The sequence below is a fragment of the Halichoeres trimaculatus genome, unplaced genomic scaffold (assembly GCF_033239565.1).
Source record: "Halichoeres trimaculatus isolate MK-OKI-2021-1 unplaced genomic scaffold, fHalTri1.1 fHalTri1_scaffold_4, whole genome shotgun sequence".
Taxonomy (NCBI): Eukaryota; Metazoa; Chordata; class Actinopteri; order Labriformes; family Labridae; genus Halichoeres; species Halichoeres trimaculatus.
The window spans coordinates 37382660-37410038 of record NW_027437182.1 but is presented as its reverse complement, the minus strand read 5'-3'; the positions used below and the strand labels follow the sequence as shown (position 1 = coordinate 37410038).

The 27379-nt window shown below is 43.8% G+C and overlaps 1 long non-coding RNA gene and 7 other non-coding genes across 8 annotated transcripts; all 8 read left to right on the top strand.

Annotated features, from left to right (window-relative positions):
* The first annotated feature begins 9750 nt into the window (after nucleotides 1-9750).
* LOC141789629 (uncharacterized) lies at nucleotides 9751-10988 on the top strand. The gene is made up of 3 exons (XR_012598222.1): nucleotides 9751-10039; nucleotides 10514-10654; nucleotides 10947-10988. It is a non-coding gene; the product is annotated as an uncharacterized LOC141789629 (long non-coding RNA).
* A 5915-nt stretch (nucleotides 10989-16903) lies between these two features.
* On the top strand, nucleotides 16904-16975 carry trnae-cuc (transfer RNA glutamic acid (anticodon CUC)). The gene has a single exon. It is a non-coding gene; the product is annotated as a tRNA-Glu (tRNA).
* Nucleotides 16976-17787: 812 nt separating this feature from the next.
* Nucleotides 17788-17859, top strand: trnae-cuc (transfer RNA glutamic acid (anticodon CUC)). Its single transcript has one exon. It is a non-coding gene; the product is annotated as a tRNA-Glu (tRNA).
* A 6672-nt stretch (nucleotides 17860-24531) lies between these two features.
* On the top strand, nucleotides 24532-24603 carry trnae-uuc (transfer RNA glutamic acid (anticodon UUC)). The gene has a single exon. It is a non-coding gene; the product is annotated as a tRNA-Glu (tRNA).
* Nucleotides 24604-25009: 406 nt separating this feature from the next.
* Nucleotides 25010-25081, top strand: trnae-cuc (transfer RNA glutamic acid (anticodon CUC)). Its single transcript has one exon. It is a non-coding gene; the product is annotated as a tRNA-Glu (tRNA).
* A 335-nt stretch (nucleotides 25082-25416) lies between these two features.
* trnae-uuc (transfer RNA glutamic acid (anticodon UUC)) lies at nucleotides 25417-25488 on the top strand. Its single transcript has one exon. It is a non-coding gene; the product is annotated as a tRNA-Glu (tRNA).
* Nucleotides 25489-25894: 406 nt separating this feature from the next.
* trnae-cuc (transfer RNA glutamic acid (anticodon CUC)) lies at nucleotides 25895-25966 on the top strand. The gene has a single exon. It is a non-coding gene; the product is annotated as a tRNA-Glu (tRNA).
* Nucleotides 25967-26988: 1022 nt separating this feature from the next.
* On the top strand, nucleotides 26989-27060 carry trnae-cuc (transfer RNA glutamic acid (anticodon CUC)). Its single transcript has one exon. It is a non-coding gene; the product is annotated as a tRNA-Glu (tRNA).
* Nucleotides 27061-27379: the final 319 nt, after the last annotated feature.

Sequence of the window (27379 nt, the reverse complement as noted above, 5' to 3'; positions counted from 1 at the left end):
TATTAGATAATGCATGATGTTTGACATGTTAATGTTTTTCTATTCTTTATAGGAACTTGTTACCGAGTAATCTAATTCTGGCTAACTTTCAAGTGGTATGTTTTATTTCTAAATGCTGTAACATACTGCCCATGTAGGAGACAATGCTATACTTAAGATGTGTTTTTTGTGGTGATTCATGTGTGCTGCATTGGTGGACTGCTTCCAGTCTCCCTCCTCCCCTCTCTGTTAGGCTGCTTCTACACACCTGCATCTCATCCTAATCAGCAGCTCCAGCTCTTAGGCTCTGGCTGGAGTGGGGCCCGGCGCCAGAGTATTCCTGCTCATTCAGTGGTACAGCGGCCATCTTCGTGTATTAAGTATCTCAAAGATTTCTAGTTCATGCTCTAAGCTTATGTCCCCTTTTCTAATCCCCTTTTTGTCTATTTTTTCCAGTGCCTCCTTGAGCAAATCTCCTGCAGCCCAACCTCAGCCACGCAGCCTCAACTCTCTGGGATTCGGACAGTTCCTCTCAGTCACTCACCTTCACTCTCTGGATCACTGCCTCTCAAGCTGAGACTCTGGATTCGTCTACATTATCTCTCTGGTTTAATAAATTCCCTCAAACTGCTTCCTCTGCCTCCGCCTCACTTCTGGGTCCTGTTAAATTACAGTTGGTTTAGCCAAAACCATCACATTTTTTGGCCTATCTTCAGTACAAGACTCAGAACCTCCAATTCAACCTCGAGACGGATGATCAAAATACGGCAAGCATGTCTTCCTTTCCCGTACTACTATCAGGGTTCTGTTCTTTTGTGAAAGGGATGACTTGATGCATAAATTATCTGTCTGTTCTCAGAATAACAGAGGATCACGTCTTATGGGTGGAAATGTTGAAGTTGTCAACATCCTGGGCCTGGTTATGTGGTGCTTCATTATGTGGATATGCCTTCGGAGACATGAAGAGGAAACCACATTTTTGGTGGGCCTCTTAAAGGAAATCGGCGAAGTCATGAACCAAATTCGTGAGGGCACTTCAGGGTAAGGTTCTAGTGATGAAATGAAAGAATATGATGAGTAAGAACACACTTTGGCAGACTCTGGCTGTTTTCCAAACCCTCTACTACATACTACTTCATGCATAAAATGGAGATAGGTGATGGATTTTGTTTTAACCTTTATGAAAGATGTTCAAAACAAACTGGTAGCTCTTGAAATCTTTATTTTGTTAATCATATCACAGCGTGATAGTCATTATATTTGATTTTTAAACTCATACCAAAAAGTTATGGTTCATTCAAAGAAAAAAATGGAAGTTATTGGCTTTTTATTTTTGCATACTTACTACATATTGAATTTCAGCCAAAATAGTTGGCACTACTAGTGTAGTAGGAGGTTTGGAAAACAGCCCCTGCATGCATTTCCTTATTCCTGCCTTTCTCAGATTTAATTCCTCTGAGGAAAATTCCAGATACTTGTCAAGCAGAAGAGCAATTAAGTCTCCTGAGAGCACCACGAAGCTTTTTAAAGTTAAGAATACAGCTCACGGAATGCTCAACTGAGAAAAAGATGGAAAACATTTTAGATTTCACTTGAAACTCAACAGTTCAGGCATGTGTCCGAAGTCTCTGTGTAAACTAAACAACATGTAATTAACCCTGGAATAAAATCAAAACCGCTGTTAATTAGGAAAAATAAATGTAATGACACTGCAAAAACTGAAATCTTATAAAGTGTTTTGTCTTATTTCAAGTAAACATTGTCTTGTTAAACTTGATATGAGGCACATTCAATGGGTCAGTCCAGAAAAATGTCTCATTTTAGGTCATTTAAAGACAAAAATGAGGTCTGAATTGTTCGCAATAAGAAAAACAACTGCTAATGGAAGAAAAGAAAAAAAAGTTCACCGACAGTTTCTTATTACTTTGCACTTTGTGCCCTTCTTCCAGATTTTTTGTTGGACTGTTCATCTTAGGCACACAATATGCCTATAAGGATGGACTTATTCATTAATGACTCATTTGCTAGGTGCCGCCCTGTTGGTTATGGCTGCCTGTTGCAGCAGCTCTGTCTTCTTTGTCCGTTTCTTGTAATCTTTTCATCTCTTTTTCGTCATCTTTGTATTTGGAGTGGATCATTACTTTGTATGGCTCATTTGTTGGTCATAGACACCAAACTGGTTTTGTCCTCGGTGATATTTTTTTACTATTTTTGCTCCTGTTTTTGCCTGGAAATCCTACATGTAAATATCTGTTTTAGGTTCATCATCCATGGAATGGTATTCCTGCCACTAATTTACCTTGTATTGGTGAGAAGAAACTCCCTTGTTTTCCTGAAAGGGGTCTGGCCTGTCATGCTGAGTGCTGTGTCCTCCACAGGGTGGTAAGCGAGTTTTAATTTGTATCTTCAAAGCTCTTCCCAGGCACATTACACAGAACAGATACCAAAAACCTTCAATACACTGTGTTTTCAAGCTGTACAGGGATCAATGGTAGAGGGTCACGGACTCCATGCTACCTGTTTGGAGACATATCAACATGGGCGGAACGGCCGTTTATGAAGTGATCGTAGCTGTGCTCATTTCTGGATTTAGCAACATCGGTCTAAACTGGGTCCAGCTACTTACCCAGAGGTGAAGCCCAGCTGCAGTATCTTTTTTTAGAAGTAGACTGACTTCAATACTGATCTCTGTATGGTGTACAAAAGCAGAATAAACAGAAGCGATTAGACTTTTTCATGATTTTAATTCAGATAAAGTTATTCACAGTTCACTACAGGAGCATTGGTCTGTGTTTTTCTTTTTAAAATTGAACGGCAAGTGGCGTGTAATGTAAAGAGATAACAGGATGAGAACTGAAATCAGGAAACAACACTTACAGGTGCATTGCATCAGCAGAGATAAGACATGGATTTTTCTGGAAGTGTGTTCAACAGCAGAAGTTCCTCCTGTGGGCTCATGTTATAAAGATTAATTGCCTTTTTTTGTAACGTAGAGGACATGAAAGAAGTTTAATCTCCAAAAGAATGCCAGTTTGTGTAAAAATGAATGTTGTGCCCTTTTATATCATAGTGTCCTTAAAACTGCACGCTGACAAATCTTTGTGTGTCCTCTACAGTGTGGTCGTTGTACTGTAAAGGTTCGAGATGAGGAGTCCAAGGGCAATATCAACCGTCATCGTGTACCTTTTGCTTATCCTTGGGATTCCGAGGAAGGTGATTTGTCCCTTGATGATGATCCACTGGGCTCTGTGAGTTTTAAGTCTTGTATAGCAGGGATCGCAACTCACCTGATATTAGACAGCACAGTCTGAAGCTGGAGACTCATGTGGTTTCTGTTTTCAGGGCTTGGCTCTGCACTCCTGTTGACACCCTGGGATTCTGCGTTGGTGCAAGTGTCATCGAGCGGCTGTCCAGAAAAGAACTCGCTGAACTACAGGAAAATCTGTAGGCTGTGGTAGAGCATGACACAGGGGTGGATTTTCACTCCTGTCCCGTCCCACTCCCAGAGAAAAAATCCTGTTCCGTCCCAATCCCAAAAAAGTTAATCCTGTATGGTCCCACTCCCATAAAATTACTCCCACTCAGTGTTGGGCAAGCTACTTGGAAAATGTAGTTATATGTTGTAGTATAGTTAGTAGTAGTATAGTATAGTTAGTAGTTGTAGTATAGTTAAGCTACAAGTTAATCTTGATAAAATATAGCTTCACTACAGCAAAAGCTAACCCAGAGAAATGTAGCAAGTTAAGCTACAAGCTACAGTGCAGAAGTAGCTGGCTACAGTCCCAACCAAACAAATAGGCAGTTAAATACGCAGTTTGATAGTTTATTAAAAAACAATCAATTCAACAAGCCTCCTGTCAGCAGAGGGACAATAACCTGGACAAAGAAAAATTGCAATATACTGTACAGTCTCTATCATATGCTTGTCCACAGTTCCAATAAACTACTGTTTCAAAATGAAAGAGTCTAGGAAACATTTGATTTGTCTCTCAAAAAAATGAACTAGTGCAAGAAACATATCTGTCTCATATGAATGAAAAGTGCGAAAATGTGATTTGTCTCACATAAATGAAAAGTGCAAGAAACATTTGAACTGTCTTACAGGCAGACATGGCCTGGTTATCAATAAAACAGAACAAATCACAGTTCAAAGAATTTTTTTGAAAATAATGAGGTAGCATACAAAAGCATGAGGTAATCAAAAACAGAACTTATATAAAACTTTCAAGTAAAACTGATTCTCATCCTAGGAGAAACCCTCCCTCATGGCAAGACAAAGTTTCCCCCTTATTGCAGAAGGACCCTACATGAGGTGTTTGTTCACACGACACAAGAGGAGCTTCTCAAAGTTTGCATCTGAGAGACGGTTTCTTTTTGGTCGGAAAATGTCTTTTATTACACTAAAGAGTCGTTGACAAGCTGCACTAGCTGGGAATCCTGTGTTGTACTCCAAGAAGATCTCCTTCATGGTTGGAAGGTTTTGGAACACATCAACAAGCTTGGTTTCAGTCGATTTTAAGTAGACATCCACTTCATCCACGACTCTTGGTGCTCTCAGCGTTGGGAAGTATGCTGCCACTGCATCGACATCTTCAGTTTGTTCCTCATCATCATCCACTGTCATGCCATTATCTGGGTCCTGAGATTGGCGCCGCTTTACTTCGGCCTTCAGGTGACACAATGCCAGTCTTCTCTCTGGTTGGGATGTAGGCCAATCTGGACATAGGATGAACTGCGGAGGCCATCAGCAACCTGGCATCTTCAAAAATGTAATCAAACCTCCGCTGTACCCCATTGATGATGGAATCTTAGAGTGGGTTGCAGTGATTTAGGAGGGTGTCATTCTTCATTTTCTCCATATTCTGGAGGAGGATTGTGATGGTTGGCACCAGCACTCTGGAGTAGGCCATTCCATCAGACTGCAGCACATCAAGGGTGTCAGCTAGGGAGGCCATAACCTGAAAAGGACATAATAGTAGACATAATCGTAAAACAATAGTAGTGCAGTAGTAGTTGCAGTGTAACCTCCCCCTTAATATCCTGGGAGAAAAAAAAAATCTGCACTTGTAAGCTCACTGAGGTGAATGTAGCAAAAATATGAATCAACTACAGCACCGGAGAGAGATAATTCTGCACATGATTCTGTTGAATACACAAAATCTCTCACTTTTTTTAAATTCTGAAGACTATACATTTAAATGGCAGTAAATTATACTTTCCCAATGTCCTTTCTAATAGTGGAGCGGACAAAAGCTAAATTTTACTGAAACTGTGCAAATTATGATACAAGCATGACACTTGGTAAATTTGTTCTCCAAAGGCTTCTGATCAAATCTGTGCGATTGGACATTTGAAAATCCAAGATGGTGGCCATTTTTCAAGATGGCTGCCAAGTTAACCTCCAAAATCGCCTTTTTTGATATATTACTGTGTGTAGGTTTTTAATTTGAATTTTCTTGGTGACCATTTCTATGTTTTCAAGTCTGGTGAATTGGATTTTATGTCTTTTAATAGGACAGAGCCCAACAAATTAATACTGTTAAGCATTTAATGCAAGGATTTCTTTTTCTTTTGCTCAATAAATAAGTACATTCAATTGTAGGAGCTCTAATTTCGTAGCCTGGCACACCCTGCGCAGTGCTAATTTCGTGCGGCGTACCGCCATGCGCTGCCAGTTTGACAATTTGGTAGACCGTCTGCGCAGAGATGGGTGTGACTACGCGTCATGGGGAGTTGACGGTGCACCAGGGGGAGATGTCGGCAGAGTCATGTTGGCGCAGTGACTATTTCGAGCCAAAAACAGTGCAGAAAGTGCGTTTGTAAGTCCCCGGGTCGGGGCGGGGCGGACCTTGAAAATTGGACCCGTGCAGGACTCTGATGTAAGTGTTGAAGTGCATGTAGGTGCATCCGAGTGATGTGGCTGCTGCATGGCCGGCCGAAGGATGTCGGATGAGATCGAGAGAAAGCGAGGCCACGGCGGAAGTCCGCCTTTTATAGTCCGGGAAAACACTGGACCCTAGTGATCCCAGGAACGTCCGCTGCTGCACCTCAAATAAAAAAGTTTATATATTACCCAGTAAGGGACCGTAACATATGGACACTAAAAGACAATCAAGAATTATGTCATATCTTCTGTAAATGGAATCAAAATTTATAATGATCTGATGATATGTGAAAAAGAGGAGACTAAATATTGAGGAAATGGGGACGGGACTAGATAAGCTCTGCTTCTCCCGTCTTCCCTTTTCATACATGTACAATGTGATCATCTATTGACAATGTGTGATATTGTATAAGTGTGCTGACATGACCGAAATAAAAATCAATTCAATTCAATTCAATCACTGTGTTGTGGAGAGGGTGTGAAGAGTCCTCCATTATCTTCATCAGCTTGTGCACTATTCTTTTTTGGACGATCAGCTCCAGCGGCTCCAGAGTTACTCCAAGCACAGAAGCAGCTTTCTTGATCAGTTTGTTGATTCTCTTCAAGTCTCTGGTTCTGATGCTGCTGCCCCAGCAGATTGCTGCAAAGCTGATTGCACTTTCAACAACAGACTTGTAGAAGATGTGCAACATTTTGGTACAGACGTTGAAAGATCTCAGCTTCCTTAAGAAGTAGAGTCTGCTCAGACTTTTCTTCTAGATGTACTCAGAGTTGCATTTCCACTCAAGTCTATTGTCCAGCTGAACTCCAAGGTACTTGTATTCCTCCACCTCCTCCACCTCCTCTCCTAGGATGGAAACACATTTATGTGTATTCTTGTTTCTCTTGAAGTCAACAATCATCTCTTTTGTTTTGTTGGTATTCAAGATGAGATGATTGTTACCGCACCATTTTACAAACTGACCAACCAGTTCTCTGTACTCTGCTTCCTGTCCATCACTGATACATCCAAAAACTGCGGAGTCATCAGAGTATTTCTGCTGATGACATGACTCAGAGTTGTACTGGAAGTCTGAGGTGTACAAGGTGAAACGGAATGGTGGAAGTACAGTTCCTTGTGGTGTTCCAGTGTTGCTGACCACCTTCTCATACATACAACTATTCAGTCTCACAAACTGTGGTCTGTTTGTGAGGTAGTCATAAATCCAGGTGGCTATGGAGGTATCCACCTGGAATCTATGGAGCTTCTCACAAAGCAGAGCTGGCTGAATCGTATTAAAGGCACTTGAGAAGTCAAAGAACATGCCCCTCAAAGTGCTGCCTGACTGGTCCTGATGAGCTGGACCAGTATAATAGAGTAGGTGAAACAAAATAATCGACCAAACTGGTGCGAACTAGAAGAGAGCTCTGCTCTCAGGCACCTCTTGAATCTCTATCATTTTTTGATTCAAAACACTGGGAGAAATTGAAGATTAAAAATGTTTGCATGAAATGTACTTGGAAAGTGTGGTCAGTGGTTAGGAAAAAATAAACTTACCCCCATCAATAATTAGGGCGACAAATATTGTTGGTATCGGGGATTTTCTGCCAAACAAGATGGACCTGACCTTTCAGGGCTGGGCAAAGAAAGGAATTGTTGTAATTCATCAGCTATTTGAAGGGTGTAACATCAAGCCATTTATTTTTTTGAGAGAGAAATAATGGCTCAGCCATAAGGATCATGTTTTCTGAAAATTTTCAAAACAGAAATCTTAGTGGCAAAATATCCTTTCAGAGATACTATCTATATTAGGTATTGATTTAATACTAGACCCTAGATATTATATTAAAGGTCTGACCCCAAAAATATATGTTGCATGTACTCCTACTGACTGCAAGGACGATGATCACCTTCACGTGGTGTAATCCACACCCACCCACAATACAACAATGGCATAAAAAGAAGTGTTTATATATTCAATTAAAAAAATAACTGCTAAAATCCACTTAGAATTTGATGTTTTCTGGGGGCGCTAGAGCGAGAAGGCAGCATAGCGTGAAGGCTCCTTACAACTTCTCACACAAAACTACCACACAAAACCTGGCTAACTGCATCAAACAGTGTTATGGCCCCAGCCATATAGGCTTTGATGTGTTGTGTGTGTGTTTTCCCCCCTCCTGCTCTACCTCCACAGGTGCAGCCCTGGCCTCCACTGCAGCTCCAGGTGATTGGTCTCACCTGTGGCTTCTTGACAATCAGCAGGAGCAGTATAAGAGCAGGAGGGAGGCAGCAGTCTGGGCCAGTGTGTGTCTTTGACTGCGTGTGACCTGTCTACTGAGCTCATTGGCTGAAAGAGTGGTTCAGCATTGTCCTTAGGATTTGGATTCTGCTTGTTTATTTAGTTCTTAAGAGACTGGTTTTGAGGTTTGGCCTCCTTATTTTGTAATAAACGTTTTCCTTTGACAAACGCTTAATTTCATTACTCTTTTGTCCTGGGTTCATTTTTGTTACTCCCCACTTAAAATGCCCTAGCCATCGGAGGGATTGCTGGCAAAAAATTGCCGACTCTGTGAATGCGTAAATTTCCTAAATGCTGATATTAATAGACCTAGCTCATCATGTGACGACACGGGCAGTTAGGTCCTTATTCATTCATGTTGTCAGTCACTGTGTGTGTGTGTAAATATAAAATGTAAAAATATAAAAACATCCTTCAAAGTGGTCAGTATGAATGATTCCATTGGCACACATTTCTACTTTTCCCTGACAATGTCTCAGTTATGATGATCAGTAAGATATTGTTTGTTCACAGCCCATAAGAAAAAATGTTGGGCCAAAAAGACGGGGGATGGTCCCACGCCAGAGGACTTCACTCCGGCTGAGGAGCTGGCCCTCTCTTTTAACAGCGGTCGCCCCATTACAGAGGGCATTCAGGGTGGGGTCTCATCAGACCCTGGTGGAGGTAGCTCACAGAGCGCCTCATTTGTGCATGGTGAGGCAAAGGAAATCCAGTGGCTTGCTTATATAGCAAAATCACTCAACAGGGTTTGTTGCTGAGTAGGAGACTATAATAATGCATTTTCTCCTGCAGTTGACAGCGAGACACTTACCCTGATGCTGCTACCTCCACCCAAGCAAACATTGCCCTGTAGGACAGAGGTAATGGCAATTTCCACCTAGCAGAGTGTTTTCCATTATTCACTTGCAGTTGTTGGTGATTTAGTGAGTTCTTCAAACATTTCTGCCCTGTTACATAGGTGGAGGCCATAGAGGAAGAAACGCTGTCTGCATGCTCAGAGAGGCCATGGCCGGTAACTTACTCATTTTTCTTTGAAACTGGTTCTCACAGTGGTGGGGAGATTGTGGCAATCACCCATCAGTCGTTAAATTCCACAGGTGGTGGGGGCCTGCTCTCTGGACTAAAGTGTGCTCACATCTAAATTTGAATTATGCATGTTTTACAGGAAGAGACAAGTCCACCAGCCCTGAGCCAGTGGCCTCCACCCCTTGACAGGCCAGGACCAGGGAAACACGAAATGTAGTCCAATCTGTCATATCTAAGTGAAATGGCTATACTCTTTGTAACTGGAACAATTTAAAGCAGGGGTAGGAAACTGGTGGCCCGGGGTCCATATGTGGCCCTCCACCTCACTACACCCAGCCCAGTAGTCTTTTCCAAAACTCAGCAGTGATACTTTTATTTGCTTTTGCAAAGTTGGTAAAGAGCTGCTAGAATAGTGTCTCTTTTGTGGTGAATCTGCTGCGCTCTGGGAGCGCTCCTCTCCTTCCCCCTCCCCTCCCTGTTCCCCTCTCCCGCGGCTGCAGCCTGCACGGCTGCAGCGGATCTGCAATCAGGCGCCGGCTTCTTAAGACGCTCTTCAGGTGTGGACCGGTGCCAGTGGATTCCGTCCTGCTACGTGGTAGTTTGGCCTCTCTTGATGAGTATACTGACCTCACATTTTGAATATCTTTTCCTGAAAAAGTTTTATTCTGATCCTGTCTTTTGCTGCTTTGTTCTAGTGCCGCCCTCAAGCCACTGCTACAGCCCTCACCACCTTCCACAGCCACAACTCTCTGTGCTTAGCGCTCTCGGGAGAGAGCTGTTTGTTGACCGGACTCTCATTCTCCATATACCCTCTCTGTACAATAAAACCCCTTAAAACTGCTTCCTTGCCTTCGCCTCGCTTTTGGGTCCAGTGAGTACCTGCTAGTTCTGCTCAGAACTGTAACATCTTTATGTCTGTCATGAAGCATTGGAGCATTATATTAAGAAAAACTCAATAATATATTTAAATGTAGCAGGGGTAAAATATCATTTGCTTTAAAATGGGGAAACAATAATTGTTTATATATTTAAAAAATAGCTTAATTGGCTTAAATCTGTACACACCAGCTACATTTTCTTTAAATTTAAGTCAAGTTAATTTAGCTATGCATAATCATTTGTCACTGCGATTTAAGATATGAATATTTGTATGACTGTTTTCACATGAACAGTATTTTTCCTCATTGAGAGTTTTCAATAATTTGTTGCAGTGCAGCCCTTAGACTTGAAAAATGGTTTTAAGTGGCTCTCTTGGTCATTTAGTTGCCCACCCCTAATTTAAAGTAACTAATGTGAAGGAGCAATCGACAATGAAGTTGCTTCACGATGTGTCTGATGCTTTCAGCTTGGGGCAGACTCAGTGAGGGCGATGTATAAAAAACAAATGGAGCTTGACATGGAATATAAAAGACTCAAGATCAAGGAGACAAGCCTACAGATAAGAAAATTACAGCTACAGATCAAGAAACTGGAAAACAAAAAGAAGGTAACGCAGTTAATTGTCTAAACAGAAGACAATACAAATGAGCAGTGATCAGCTACCAAGGGGAACAGTTTTACGTCTGACATGCAAATTAATTTAAGAGTGTAGTTGATGCAGCAATACAGCAGTGCACTTAGCAGTACTATGCAAAAACATCTCCTTGTACATAAAAAGAGCAGCCATACACTCAGTGGACTCTGTTAGCTGTTGAATGTAGGCTACTAGCTTGCAACTCTGAAGCCCATAAGTAAGTAGATGTGTGGAATAAACTTAATTTTTTCCTTTCTTTTTGCAGGAACGCAAGGATCAAACAAGAAATCAAAATCAAGAAATGAGAACAAACCAAAAAAAAAAGAATAAAACAATGGAAACAAACCAAAACCATGTTTCCAGTGTAAAAAATTATTCTGTTATAGCTGCCCGGACAGCCCTCCCTGTGGGGAAGGGGATGTTGTGGAGGACTGTGCACGCAGCAATGACGTTGCAGGCCCGATCTGGAGCCATCCTGAGCCCACAGAGGCATGTGCATCGGGCCTTGCTGACACCAAAGGTCATTTCTATCCTGACCCTGGTTCTTGCCAGGGCCATGTTGAAGCGAGTCTGGGGCCAGCACCAGGGTCAGGACAGGGCGTCATCAGGTATGGCTGGCGGGTCCCCTACAAGCACATCACTGAACTGCCCTGCAGATGAAAAGGAAGAGTTTGTATGAGGAGCTGAGAATGCAGTTTAGCTTCTTAGAACAAATTGAGTGTCCACTGTTTTACCCTGCTCGAGTTTCCTGCACAGCTCCGACTCTTGGAAAATGCGTGAGTCGTGTACAGATTCCAGCCACTGCGCCTCAAGGCTAGTGACCATCATCTGATGGTCACATGTCATCTGCAGTCACATTTGGGGAAGTAGCTTTTAAACTTTTTTAATGACTGACGAGCCACATGAAACTGCAATGTGGTCCGTTACCAGTGTTTTTTGTGAAATGCGAAGATTAGTGCAAATCTCCAAGTACGGTGGAAAAACAGGGCCCTACATTTTTCCAGAAACACTAATCGCTTAAAATGTAATAGAGAACTTGTCCACATGAATATATATATATATATATATATATATATATATATATATATATATATATATATATATATATATATATATAATGTAATATAGTTAGTCTAAATGTAATTTTTAATTTCACTTTTATTGTACTTTGCATCTAAAGTAACATTTGAACCATTGTCATGATCCACAGCTATTGAACAGTGTAAAACATTTCAGAATCAGAATCAGAATCATCTTTATTCGCCAAGTATTTTCAAGAATACAAGGAACTTGACTCTGGTTTAAACTGCACTCTCTCAGTACAAACGTGGATAGAATTAACAAGAGTAGAAAAATAGAGTTTAAGTAGTATAAAAAGAATAATGATTATTACAATATTAAATAAAGAACTCTGCACAGAGTAAATACAAAATATATACACAATTTAAGTTAGGGAAATAGTGCACTGAATAAATGTCATAAGAAATGTGCAATTTGCAACAGGGAATGGAAGATGGATGTGCAATAGAAACGGAACAGAGAGACTGTGGCTGTACACGAGGTATATATGTTGTTTATGGCAAGTTAACTGTTCAAGTTGTTTCCTCTTTTTTGTTAATTAAAATAATGAATGGACAGTGTTGATAACACTGGGATAAATCTATGAATGAAATTTAAGGTAAATTAGATGTTTACAAATATTTCTTCAAACTCAATTCTGTCCCTAGGTGTCATGGTGTTACTACCAAAATTTGGAGGTCATATTACATTAGACAACATTTAAGATATGATGATTACTTATGTAATTGTAATTGAACTTTAAACCTAAAATATTGTTACTTGACTTTATCCATAATAAAGTTCAGCTCAATTATCAGCATGTGTTGTCTTTTATCAGAAGCAAACATCCCTGGATCAAACGTTATCACTGACATTGAGAAATAATGTCAAATAGTTTGAATTAAACAAGTCACTGTTTTATTTCATGGAGTTTTGTCAGCAGTCTACAGATGTTGTGATATGTGCCTTTTGATTCATTTTATTGCATTCATGAATCTTGTGATTGTAACCTAAAATATGTTAACACCAATGACAGAAATAACATAAAAATACTTACAAGAACGATTTTTCTATGTGTCCATTATTGTTGCTAAAACATTGTGGTCAATATCCTAATAAATACTCTACATTTGTCTAAACACAATTAATTTTTTCAATTGTTTGACCAGGAAAATCACATTCATATTTTCAAAATGACCATAGAGCATTATTTAGAAGACTTTACTTGAATATTGAGGGGAGTAGATAATTTTCCTATGCACATAGTCTGGCTCATTTGGCCTCAGACTGGCTGTGATAGGAACATGGGTGCAGTCTATGGCACCGATCACTCTGGGGAAGCCTGAGAAAAGACAATATATTCACCATGAGATAGCCAACTGCGAACATACGAGCAAAAGATGTGGACCGGCGTGAAACCAACCTGCCAGTGCATAAAACCCCTCTTTGATGGCATGGCAAACATATTCAATAGAGTTGTCAGCGCCCTGCCAACTTTATGAACTGCTTTGCAGCAGGCGTTCTTGCTGAGGTTCTCAGCATCCCCGACTGCGTACATGAAAGAACCTAGGTTTTTTAGGGGAGAGTTGTATGAATAGATGAATGCATTTTTTTTTAACTGGCAATAAAGAATTCACAAAATTTAGTGAGTAATGAATGTCTAGCTGCAAGCACTCACTGGAAACCTTAAGGGTCTCCTCCAGTCTTGTCTTCTCCACATTATCACTGTCAAATAACGTGAACATATCCTCATCATGTCAGTCAATAAGAATACTTACCGCTCGCAAAAATCTATGTGCGATGCACACAGTCTGAGGAACTGTGAGTGCCCGACTGCGATGTGTGACATTTGCCACCACAGGCTCCTGCAGGTCACAGATGTATACAAGTCCCTCCCGTGAAAATCTGTACCTCTCGTACAAGATTTCTTGTGGTAAATCAAGTGGATTACTTCTGTCACGAAAAAAACGCTCCAGATGAAGCGCTCCACTTACAATTTGTGCATCGACATTAACTGGTTCCTGCAGCCGCAGCCCAAATGTAAACACAACTACATGGTTGGCGCCACCGCCGCGCACATCACATCAGGCAGACAGGTAGCCTTCTTTAAAAATGAAAAGGCACAAGCCCTCAGGTGAGCAGGGCAGAAAACGGAGAAAACAGGAGGCGTAAAGGAAAGCTTAATTAAGAGGTAAGCTATGTCAACAAAGCGCTGTTTTGCGTTTCTGTGTTATTTTAGGCTGATGAGCGCTAACACTAGCGTTAGTTAAGTAACTAAAGGCAAAGCTAGCTAGATAATGCAATGTTGTGATGAGCTATTGATAGATTTATACAGATTGAGATGAATGCTCTACCCTCACGTTTGGGCTTAGTAGTTTTATTACCAAAAACTAGGTTACTACCATACACCTGCATTGCAGAGTTACAAACCCAAACCCTTGTCATCATGCTCGCCTAATTTGCCTTGAGTCTCATAATTAGTGGCAGGCTGCACCATTATATCAGTGATAATGTGGCTACAGCTATCAAATAAAAAACTGATTTAAATTGTTTGTCCTGTGCAGCTATACATGCTTTTGCTAGGCTAATAACTGTACCTGTGTCTGTTCAGGCACACTCAGCAAATTCTTAAAGCCCCCAACTCCTGGAGGAGAATGGACTTCTACACCACTCTCTGAAGCATGTAAGTAACTCAAACCAATTATTTGTGGTCTCAGTGTAATTGATAAGTTTTTGTAGTTTACAGTTACACCTTGCTATTACATGTAGGATTTATTCAAATTTAATAAATTGTATTTGTATTATTTATGTGCAGTAACATTACTGTACACAAAAGACAATGCAGTGGTGTAAGAGTATGAATGTGCTTTGTTTGCTGCTGCACCTCCAGCTCCAACATCCCCAACGTCCAGCACCTCCTCCACTGACACACACAGTGCAGCTCCTCCAGCCCAAACATCTGGTGATCTCCCATCTGCACCACTCTCTGAAACACGTAAGTAACTCAAACCAATTATATCTGAACTCTATGTAATTCAAAATACACTGCTGTGTTATTATCATCATCATTATTATTATCATCATTATTATTATTGCTGTTGTTGAATGTTAGTTACACATTGCTGCTAATAAAGTTAGGTCTTATTTTAAGTTAGGTCAATTCAAGTTTATTTGTTCTGTGTTTATATGCAATGAAAATGACAAAGGACTGAATGCAGTGGTGTAACAAAATGAATATACTATGCTTACAGCTGCATCTCCTCCAACAACAACACACACAAATACACCTCCAACAGCGGGCACATCTACCTCCTACACTGAGAGACAGGTACGTGTCCTGCTCACTGGCCAGCCCTGTCTGATGAGGTGAGGACGGAGCTCGTAATCTCAGGGCCATATCAGGTAAAGCCAGATTTTACCTTTCCAAAAAGGGATGATGGGAGAAGTTGTTATTAACACCAATTTTTCCTGCAATTAGTAAATGGAGAGAAAATCAAGAGAAGCTGGTTGGTATATTCCAAGAAAAAAAACTGTCTTTACTGCTTATGCTGCAAGCTTTTCGCTCAAAAATCGTACAAACTAATCACTGCTGGATTTAATGACTGGAAAAATTGCAGTGAACAACTCAAAACCCATAAGAACAGTCCAGAACACTTAAAGCACATGACATCATGGAAGGAACTCGAGACTGGACTTGAGAAAGGCCAAACAATAGATAAGATAGAAATGGCACTTTTAGAGGCTGAAAGGAGGAGGTGGCGTGACGTCCTGACCAGGTTTGTGGCCATTATTCAGTCATTGGCAGAGCGAAATATTGGCCTTCCAGCACGACAACGACCCAAAACATACAGCCAAGGAAAAAAAGGAGTGGCTCCATAAGAAGCACATCAAGGTCATGGAATGGCCTTGCCAGTCTCCTGACCTTAATACCGTAGAAAATCTAAGGAAGGAGCTGAAGCTTCGAGTTTCAAATACTTATTTCCTCCACTGTATATTCAGTACTTTTGATATGAACTTTTTTTAAAATTCCTTTTTAATCAAATATTTTAATGATAATTGTTATTGCTCTTAAGTTTTCATTTATCCATTATTTGTTTCTGAAAATCCTTATTTGAATGACTGCTCCTTATAGCTCATTTTCATTGTTTTTATTTATTTTTACTATTTATTCATCTATTATTACGATTATTATTTTTTATTGTTTTTCTTAATCTATTTTCTTTCTCCCTTAAATAATATTTATTCGTGGCGATTGAACCACTCGCAGAAGCCATAAGAAATAATGATGAGATTACTAAAATTGATACTGGGAAAATAAAGAATGAAATTTGCTGTATGCGGATGACATAATTTAATTCCTGTCCAGCCAAGAAACCTCTATCCCAGCTGTGAACCTTATCTCAAAATTTGGAAACCATATCAGACAAAAATTACAGGAAAAAAACCTGTTTTCTTTTTTCTCTGGGCCAGGGCTGCTGCTGGCCATGTGCATGTCCCTAATGGTCTAGTGGCTAGGATTCGGCGCTAGTAAGTGTGCTGGCCATTTCCTTAGAGAAGCATAAAACGGCACATGACATTACAAGTCTTGCAGACTTTCTCCCTGGTGTGATTGACTTGAGTGCAGCTGCAGAAAAGATCCTTTTTTCTTTTTTCTCTGGGCCAGGGCTGCTGCTGGCCATGTGCATGTCCCTAATGGTCTAGTGGCTAGGATTCACACTTTCACCGCTGCGGCCCGGGTTCGATTCCCGGTTAGGGAATGGCTGCTTAAGAGCTGGCTGGGGAACCTCGTTGCACAGTCATCGTTGCACACATTCATTCTGCTACCCACATGCACACGCTCAGCTGCAAGCTCCCTCCTCCCTGGCAGGCCTGAACATGAAGCTTGAGAGCAAAACAAGTTGATGTTTACCTGACCTGCCTTTAAGTGAAACCAGTGTGTCAAAAGGTGCAATGTGTGGCCCGAGTTTAAGTGTGCTTTCCTAGACATGGATATAGCGTAGTCCATTCACAGCAATAGTATGTCCCCAAGGACAAAACAACAGGCCAAATCTTGCCAGATTTGACAGAAGATCTTGAGCAGGCGTGCCTTCTAGAAGCGTTGCCTGTGCCCAAGACAGGCAAAGGGGCTTGGCTGCCAAGTGGGTGAGAGGTTCTTCCAAAGGCTCCCTGATGGTCTAGTGGCTAGGATTCGGCGCTCTCACCGCCGCGGCCCGGGTTCGATTCCCGGTCAGGGAATGTGCTCTTCCTGGGATGATGTGCTGGAGAGGGGCCTAGTTGTAAAGGCTTCAAATTTACGTCCCTGACAACAGTGACATCCTGGCAGAGGCAGAGACATGATTGGAGCGGAAAAGCTCAAGTAACCTGGGACTTACTCTGCATTTGAACCTCACAGGCTTTGGCTGCATTGGCAAGGAAGTGTGCTGGCCATTTCCTTAGAGAAGCATAAAACGGCACATGACATTACAAGTCTTGCAGACTTTCTCCCTGGTGTGATTGACTTGAGTGCAGCTGCAGAACAAATCCTGTTTTCTTTTTTCTCTGGGCCAGGGCTGCTGCTGGCCATGTGCATGTCCCTAATGGTCTAGTGGCTAGGATTCACACTTTCACCGCTGCGGCCCGGGTTCGATTCCCGGTTAGGGAATGGCTGCTTAAGAGCTGGCTGGGGAACCTTGTTGCACAGTCCTCGTTGGGCACATTCATTTTGCTACCTACATGCACACGCTCAGCTGCAAGCTCCCTCCTCCCTGGCAGGCCTGAACATGAAGCTTGAGAGCAAAACAAGTTGATGTTTACCTGACCTGCCTTTAAGTCAAACCAGTGTGTCAAAAGGTGCAATGTGTGGCCTGAGTTTAAGTGTGCTTTCCTAGACATGGATATAGCGTAGTCCATTCACAGCAATAGTATGTCCCCAAGGACAAATCAACAGGCCAAATCTTGCCAGATTTGACAGAAGATCTTGAGCAGGCGTGCCTTCTAGAAGCGTTGCCTGTGCCCAAGACAGGCAAAGGGGCTTGGCTGCCAAGTGGGCGAGAGGTTCTTCCAAAGGCTCCCTGATGGTCTAGTGGCTAGGATTCGGCGCTCTCACCGCCGCGGCCCGGGTTTGATTCCCGGTCAGGGAATGTGCTCTTGCTGGGATGATGTGCTGGAGAGGGGCCTAGATTTAAAGGCTTCAAATTTACATCCCTGACAACAGTGACATCCTGGCAGAGGCAGAGACATGATTGGAGCGGAAAAGCTCAAGTAACCTGGGACTTACTCTGCATTTGAACCTCACAGGCTTTGGCTGCATTGGCAAGGAAGTGTGCTGGCCATTTCCTTAGAGAAGCATAAAGCGGCACATGACATTACAAGTCTTGCAGAATTTCTCCCTGGTGTGATTGACTTGAGTGCAGCTGCAGAACAAATCCTGTTTTCTTTTTTCTCTGGGCCAGGGCTGCTGCTGGCCATGTGCATGTCCCTAATGGTCTAGTGGCTAGGATTCAGCACTTTCACCGCTGCGGCCCGGGTTCGATTCCCAGTTAGGGAATGGCTGCTTAAGAGCTGGCTGGGGAACCTCGTTGCACAGTCATCGTTGCACACATTCATTCTGCTACCCACATGCACACGCTCAGCTGCAAGCTCCCTCCTCCCTGGCAGGCCTGAACATGAAGCTTGAGAGCTAAACAAGTTGATGTTTACCTGACCTGCCTTTAAGTGAAACCAGTGTGTCAAAAGGTGCAATGTGTGGCCTGAGTTTAAGTGTGCTTTCCTAGACATGGATATAGCGTAGTCCATTCACAGCAATAGTATGTCCCCAAGGACAAAACAACAGGCCAAATCTTGCCAGATTTGACAGAAGATCTTGAGCAGGCGTGCCTTCTAGAAGCGTTGCCTGTGCCCAAGACAGGCAAAGGGGCTTGGCTGCCAAGTGGGCGAGAGGTTCTTCCAAAGGCTCCCTGATGGTCTAGTGCAGGGATGTCAAACTCGTGCCATGGAGGGCCAAGAGGCTGCAGGTTTTCTATCCAACCAAGAACTTCACCAGCTGGTTTCACTGATTAGTCCCTGCTCACTGCTTGAAGGTGAGGTAATCAGTGGAATCAGCTGGTGGAGTTGTTGGTTGGAAGGAAAACCTGCAGCCTCTTGGCCCTCCATGGCACGAGTTTGACATCCCTGGTCTAGTGGCTAGGATTCGGCGCCCTCACCGCCGCGGCCCGGGTTCGATTCCCGGTCAGGGAATGTGCTCTTGCTGGGATGATGTGCTGGAGAGGGGCCTAGTTGTAAAGGCTTCAAATTTACGTCCCTGACAACAGTGACATCCTGGCACAGGCAGAGACATGATTGGAGCGGAAAAGCTCAAGTAACCTGGGACTTACTCTGCATTTGAACCTCGCAGGCTTTGGCTGCATTGGCAAGGAAGTAATAATATAATAATAATAACTTTATTTATATAGCACCTTTTAAAAACACAAGTTTACAAAGTGCTTTAACATAAACATAAACGTAAGCACACACACAAAAAAAAAAAATAAATAAATAAAATAAAATAAAAATAAATAAATAAAACCAAGCACAAAAACAAAACACACAGTTCAAGACGCACTTGTGGAGAAAGACATCATGTATGAGGGCAACAGGAAGCATAGTCAGGGACCCAGACTATACAGGAACCATACAACGTAAAATGAGACCATGAGGACTGGGATAAAAGCTAAAACATAAACTCAGTGAGATAAAGGAGGAAAAGGCAATGGAAAGTGCAATAAAAGACAGTTACAAACATCAAATATAAATATAAAAAAAAAGAAAGATAAATATAAACAGAATAATGATGTTAGATAAACGAAAAATAAGAATAAATAAATAAATAAATAAATAAGTAAGAGAGCAAAAAATGAAAGAATGAAAGAATGAAAGAATGAAAGACGAAAGACGGCATCACATAAAAGCCAGCCTATAAAAGTGGGTTTTTAAAAGTGATTTAAAAGAACCAACAGACTCTGCATGCCTTATCTCCTCTGGCAGGTCGTTCCAAAGTCGAGGAGCTCTGACAGAGAAAGCTCTGTCACCTTTCGTTTCGAGCCTCGACTTTGGAACGACCAGGAGACCTTCGCCAGAGGATCTGAGGCTGCGAGCTGGCTCATATTTAATTAAAAGCTCAGAAATGTAAGTAGGAGCACGTCCTGTGAGAGCTTTAAAAGTGATCAATAAAATCTTAAAATCAATTCTAAAACTGACAGGAAGCCAGTGGAGGGAGGCTAAAACTGGTGTGATGTGATGCCGTCTATTAAAACCAGTTAAAAGCCTAGCTGCTGCATTCTGTACTAGTTGGAGGCGAGAGAGAGATTTTTTGTTTAAGCCAGGTAGGAGGGAGTTACAGTAGTCCAGTCTGGAAAAAATGAAGGCATGAATTACTTTCTCAAGATCTGGAGGGGTGAGTATTTGTTTGATTTTTGAAATGGAGCGCAGATGGAAGAAACAAGACTGGGTGATTTTATTGATGTGGGTGGAGAAGGTGAGTTCGGAGTCAAAGATGACTCCTAGATTTCTGGCTGAAGGTTTAATGTTTAATGAGAGTGGACCGAGAGAGGACTGTATCAGGGGGGAATTTGGTATGTTACAGAGAATTATTTCGGATTTTGAGTTGTTTAGTTGAAGAAAATTTTCTGCCATCCAACAATTGATATCATTGAGACAGTTCATGACAGCAGCTAGGCCCTGTGTGTCCTCAGGTCTCAGGGGAAGGTATATCTGTGTGTCGTCCGCATAGCAGTGAAAGGAGACCTGGTGGCGCTGAATTAGATGGCCAAGGGGCAGCATATAAATAGAAAATAAAATTGGACCTAAAACTGAACCTTGTGGTACACCACAGGCAATGGTGGAAGTAGAGGAGCTGTGATTGCCTATGGTGACCGCAAAGGTTCGCTCTAAAAGATAAGACTGAAACCAGCTAAGTGCAGTGTCCTTGATACCCACCCAGTTTTTGAGTCGTTTGATTAAAATAGCGTGGTCAACTGTGTCAAAAGCTGCACTGAGATCTAAAAGGATTAAAATTGAGCCCTCCCCTCTGTCTGCTGCTAAAAGAAGATCATTGGTCACTCTGAGGAGGGCTGTCTCAGTGCTGTGACCTGCTCTAAAACCAGACTGGAATTTCTCAAAGAGGTTATTATCAGACAAAAAACTTAAAAGCTGTGAAGAAACCACCTTCTCTAAAAGTTTGGATAAAAATGGAAGTTTTGAAATCGGTCTAAAATTGTTAAAATCAGTGGGATCAAGGTTTGGTTTCTTTAAAAGGGGTTGGACGACAGCGTGTTTGAAAGCAGAGGGAAATACTCCCTCTGACAAAGAACTATTAATGATAGATAAAATGCTGGGTCCAACCGTTTTAAAAACCTCTTTGAGAAATCTGGTGGGGATAAAATCAAGACTGCACGTAGCTGGTTTCATATGGGCTAAAATATCTGATAAAAAGGGTAAGGACACCGGCTCAAAACTGCTAAAATACTGAAGAACTATCCTGCTTATGGCTAACGGGAGATCAGGAGGAGAGATCTGTTGCCGAATGTCCATTACCCTGTTCGTAAAATGAGTTAAAAACTTCTCACACATGTCCTGAGAAGCGTCAGTAAAATAAGAGGGGGAGGGGTTAGTGAGGGAATCTAAAACCTTAAATAAAACTCTGGGGTTAGAATGATTGACTAAAATCAAATTAGAATAAAATGCTGCCCTTGCATCTTTAACAGCCCTCTGGTAGTTTTTCATGGATTCTTTCCAGATGTTGTGAAAAACCACCAGCCCAGTCTTTTTCCATTTTCGTTCTTTTTTTCTACATAATCTCTTTAAAAAATGTGTGGACTCTGTAAGCCAAGGCTGGGGCTCTTTATTAGAGCTTTTTGCCTTTAGAGGAGCTACAGAGTCCAGGATGGTTCCACAAGTGCTGTTAAAAAGAGAGACAAGCTCTTCTGTGTTAAAAACAGGATTGAGATCTGGGTTGAAGGCTGTTAAAGATGCAGAAATAAAAAGCTCCGAAAACTTGCTAGCAGACATTGAATTGAAAACCCTTCGAAAAACTGGAGTATGATCGGTGAAAGAAGGCTGGGATAAAACCACAGAGAATAAAACCAGTTTGTGGTCTGACACACAGATATCCTTAGTTAAAAACCCAACAGGACTAAGTCCAGAAGATAAAACCAAATCTAGGCAATGTCCCTTTACATGGGTTGGTTCCTGTATTGCCTGGGTTAGATTAAAAGAGTCCAGAGTTTCAATAAAATCAGCGGTCATTGGATGAGAGGGACAACAAACGTGTACATTAAAATCCCCTACAATAAGAATTTTATCAAATTTACACATAAAAAGGGATAAAAACTCTGAAAACTCTTGAATAAAAACAGTGTTAGGTTTTGGAGGTCTATAGATGACTAAAATCAGGACAGGGTCTTTCAATTGAACAATAACAGCAAGGTGCTCAAACGAACTGAAGGTACTGAGGGTGATGGGGGTGCATTTAAAATCCTTCTTGTATATGACAGCCACCCCCCCTCCCCGACCTGACAGCCGGGGTTGATGGAGGTGAGTAAAACCAGGGGGGGTAGCTTCAATGAGAGAGGTGTAACTGTCCGGAGTGAGCCAAGTTTCTGTTAAAATAAAAAAGTCCAAGCAGTTTTGGGAAATAAAATCATGACATAAAAATGTTTTGTTATTGAGTGACCTGATGTTTAAAAGTCCACAGTTTGCAGGTTTGCTGTTAAAAGCAGGGCAGGGTAGCTGTGGAAGCAGGGGAACGAGGATGAGGTTTGAGGGGATACAGTTCCTGACTGGGTGAAAGTGAGGACGAGAGGAGGTGATGTGAACAGGAATTAAAGAACTACTGATGTAACCAAACTTAGGGAGCAGAGGAAAAGGGGGATTGGCAGGTGAGTGGGCGGGGATTATTGGTGTGCTTTGTGATGAACAGGTGATACTGAGCGGAGGGGAGGGGGTGACCTGTTTGTGGGAGGATGAGCTGCTGAGAGCAGACTGTCAAACCGGTGAGGAGTGGATTTTGTACTGGAGATTGTGCGAAAGCATTTGGCTACCCCGCCTGTTGGGATGGATCCCATCATGTCTAAAAAGGGATGCTCGGTCCCAGAAGAGATCAAAATTGTCAATAAAATAAAAGTTGAGGGTGGGGCAGGTGAGTTGAAGCCAGGTGTGGAGGCTGAGTAGCCTGCTAAAACGTTCTGCTCCACGACCAAGTGTGGGGATCGGGCCAGAGATAAAAACTGTCTTTCCAGTGTCCTTGAGAACGTTAAAAAGCAAGTTAAAATCACTCTTTGTGACTTCGGACTGCTTTTTGGAGGTGTCATTAGAGCCGACGTGCACCACGATCTTCGAGACAGAGGAGGGGAGGGAGGGGAGTAAATGGAGGAGTTTGTCCAGAATAACGGGAACGGTGGCACCAGGAAAAGAGTGAGTAATGGCGTTAAAAAACCTGATGTACCTGGTTATGGAGTCTCCGATGATCAACGTGGTGGGGGGGAGAAGAGGACGAGGAGAAGAGCGCAATGAAGAGCGCGCGGTGATGCCTTCAGAGATCGGGTGTTTCACATGTGTGAAGGTTGACGCCGACGTACCAGGTGGAGTGAGGGTGTTTGAAGACGGGGGGAGCACCCCCGAGTGTCTGGAAACGGCCTCCTTAAGCAGCCGGCGGCGCTGCATCCCGGTCGAGGAGCGTGGCGCAGCCTGGCTCGAGGTGGCCATCCGCGGAGCCGACGCAGCAGAGGAGGGAGCCGCCTCCACTTGTGCTGATTCTGACGGGGATGGAGGAGCCCGTGCAGGGGCAGGATCAGCGGCGCGGACTTGAGCCCCATCTTTCAGGGCCGAGAAGCGGTTGGAAAGGGAGAGGCGAGGTGGTGAAGGCGCTCCCCCCACCGCGATGGTCCTCCGTCCGCGTTGCACAACCTCAGACCAGGCTTGGTGCCCCTGCGGCTTCGGTGTAGAGCAGTGGGCAGGGTGCGATGGGAATCCCCCTTCCATGACAGCATCGGAGTCCTCCGGCGGCCTCAGACCCTGACTGACCCCGTCCGTGTTGGGAGAGGTGGTGTAGCAGCCTGCCGGCTCCGCGCAGTGCCGCGGCGCGGGGGAGCGGATTGATCGTGCCGGGCCCTCGGCCGGCTCGTTGGCGGAGGAGTGCAGGGAGACTACCCAGGGTAGCGTGGCAGCGGAGGCCGAGACCAGCTGAGGAGCCAGAGCTGAGGGCGACAGGCCGGAGATCCTGGAGGCCTGCATAAGTGAAATGTGTTTTGCCTGAGCCGAGGCTATGGATATAAAGCCCTCCAGCAGCTTGTCCTTTTCCCGGACATCCTTTTGCAAACGGGAGAGTTTTTCTTCCAGCCGTGAGTTTTCTCTTTTTCATTCCACACACACAGCCATTTAGAGATTTTAAAAGCTTTTAGACCCACTCTTCCGGGTCTTGTTGGCGCCGAGGTGACGAGCCGCAGAAATTTTGTACTAAAATCAGCCGAAATGATTGTTCTTGTGGCTGAGAACTGAGGCCCAGTTTAAAATGTATCAAATCCAGCTAAAAGGTTAAAACAAGGTTAAACAAAAAACTATAAAAACTCGTTAAAAGTCTAGCTTTCCAGGAGAACATCTGGCGGGAGGAACAGACGGGAGGAAGTGTGCTGGCCATTTCCTTAGAGAAGCATAAAACGGCACATGACATTACAAGTCTTGCAGACTTTCTCCCTGGTGTGATTGACTTGAGTGCAGCTGCAGAACAAATCCTGTTTTCTTTTTTCTCTGGGCCAGGGCTGCTGCTGGCCATGTGCATGTCCCTAATGGTCTAGTGGCTAGGATTCGGCGCTTTCACCGCTGCGGCCCGGGTTCGATTCCCGGTTAGGGAATGGCTGCTTAAGAGCTGGCTGGGGAACCTCGTTGCACAGTCCTCGGTGCGCACATTCATTCTGCTACCCACATGCACACGCTCAGCTGCAAGCTCCCTCCTCCCTGGCAGGCCTGAACATGAAGCTTGAGAGCAAAACAAGTTGATGTTTACCTGACCTGCCTTTAAGTAAAACCAGTGTGTCAAAAGGTGCAATGTGTGGCCTGAGTTTAAGTGTGCTTTCCTAGACATGGATATAGCGTAGTCCATTCACAGCAATAGTATGTCCCCAAGGACAAAACAACAGGCCAAATCTTGCCAGATTTGACAGAAGATCTTGAGCAGGCGTGCCTTCTAGAAGCGTTGCCTGTGCCCAAGACAGGCAAAGGGGCTTGGCTGCCAAGTGGGCGAGAGGTTCTTCCAAAGGCTTCCTGATGGTCTAGTGGCTAGGATTCGGCGCTCTCACCGCCGCGGCCCGGGTTCGATTCCCGGTCAGGGAATGTGCTCTTGCTGGGATGATGTGCTGGAGAGGGGCCTAGTTGTAAAGGCTTCAAATTTACGTCCCTGACAACAGTGACATCCTGGCACAGGCAGAGACATGATTGGAGCAGAAAAGCTCAAGTAACCTGGGACTTACTCTGCATTTGAACCTCACAGGCTTTGGCTGCATTGGCAAGGAAGTGTGCTGGCCATTTCCTTAGAGAAGCATAAAACGGCACATGACATTACAAGTCTTGCAGACTTTCTCCCTGGTGTGTTTGACTTGAGTGCAGCTGCAGAACAAATCCTGTTTTCTTTTTTCTCTGGGCCAGGGCTGCTGCTGGCCATGTGCATGTCCCTAATGGTCTAGTGGCTAGGTTTCGGCGCTTTCACCGCTGCGGCCCGGGTTCGATTCCCGGTTAGGGAATGGCTGCTTAAGAGCTGGCTGGGGAACCTCGTTGCACAGTCATCGTTGCGCACATTCATTCTGCTACCCACATGCACACGCTCAGCTGCAAGCTCCCTCATCCCTGGCAGGCCTGAACATGAAGCTTGAGAGCAAAACAAGTTGATGTTTACCTGACCTGCCTTTAAGTAAAACCAGTGTGTCAAAAAGTGCAATGTGTGGCCTGAGTTTAAGTGTGCTTTCCTAGACATGGATATAGCGTAGTCCATTCACAGCAATAGTATGTCCCCAAGGACAAAACAACAGGCCAAATCTTGCCAGATTCGACAGAAGATCTTGAGGAGGCGTGCCTTCTAGAAGCGTTGCCTGTGCCTAAGACAGGCAAAGGGGCTTGGCTGCCAAGTGGGCGAGAGGTTCTTCCAAAGGCTCCCTGATGGTCTAGTGCCTAGGATTCGGCGCTCTCACCGCCGCGGCCCGGGTTCGATTCCCGGTCAGGGAATGTGCTCTTCCTGGGATGTTGTGCTGGAGAGGGGCCGAGTTGTAAAGGCTTCAAATTTACGTCCCTGACAACAGTGACATCCTGGCACAGGCAGAGACAAGATTGGAGCGGAAAAGCTCAAGTAACCTGGGACTTACTCTGCATTTGAACCTCACAGGCTTTGGCTGCATTGGCAAGGAAGTGTGCTGGCCATTTCCTTAGAGAAGCATAAAACGGCACATGACATTACAAGTCTTGCAGACTTTCTCCCTGGTGTGATTGACTTGAGTGCAGCTGCAGAACAAATCCTGTTTTCTTTTTTCTCTGGGCCAGGGCTGCTGCTGGCCATGTGCATGTCCCTAATGGTCTAGTGCAGGGATGTCCAACTCGTGCCATGGAGGGCCAAGAGGCTGCAGGTTTTCTTTCCAACCAAGAACTCCACCAGCTGATTCCACTGATTACCTCACCTTCAAGCAGAGAGCAGGGGCTAATCAGTGGAATCAGCTGGTGGAGTTCTTGGTTGGAAAGAAAACCTGCAGCCTCTTGGCCCTCCATGGCACAATGGACCTCCCTGGTCTAGTGGCTAGGATTCGGCGCTTTCACCGCTGCGGCCCGGGTTCGATTCCCGGTTAGGGAATGGCTGCTAAAGAGCTGGCTGGGGAACCTCGTTGCACAGTCCTCGGTGCGCACATTCATTCTGCTACCCACATGCACACGCTCAGCTGCAAGCTCCCTCCTCCCTGGCAGGCCTGAACATGAAGCTTGAGAGCAAAACAAGTTGATGTTTACCTGACCTGCCTTTAAGTGAAACCAGTGTGTCAAAAGGTGCAATGTGTTGCCTGAGTTTAAGTGTGCTTTCCTAGACATGGATATAGCGTAGTCCATTCACAGCAATAGTATGTCCCCAAGGACAAAACAACAGGCCAAATCTTGCCAGATTTGACAGAAGATCTTGAGCAGGCGTGCCTTCTAGAAGCGTTGCCTGTGCCCAAGACAGGCAAAGGGGCTTGGCTGCCAAGTGGGCGAGAGGTTCTTCCAAAGGCTTCCTGATGGTCTAGTGGCTAGGATTCGGCGCTCTCACCGCCGCGGCCCGGGTTCGATTCCCGGTCAGGGAATGTGCTCTTGCTGGGATGATGTGCTGGAGAGGGGCCTAGTTGTAAAGGCTTCAAATTTACGTCCCTGACAACAGTGACATCCTGGCATAGGCAGAGACATGATTGGAGCGGAAAAGCTCAAGTAACCTGGGACTTACTCTGCATTTGAACCTCACAGGCTTTGGCTGCATTGGCAAGGAAGTGTGCTGGCCATTTCCTTAGAGAAGCATAAAACGGCACATGACATTACAAGTCTTGCAGACTTTCTCCCTGGTGTGATTGACTTGAGTGCAGCTGCAGAACAAATCCTGTTTTCTTTTTTCTCTGGGCCAGGGCTGCT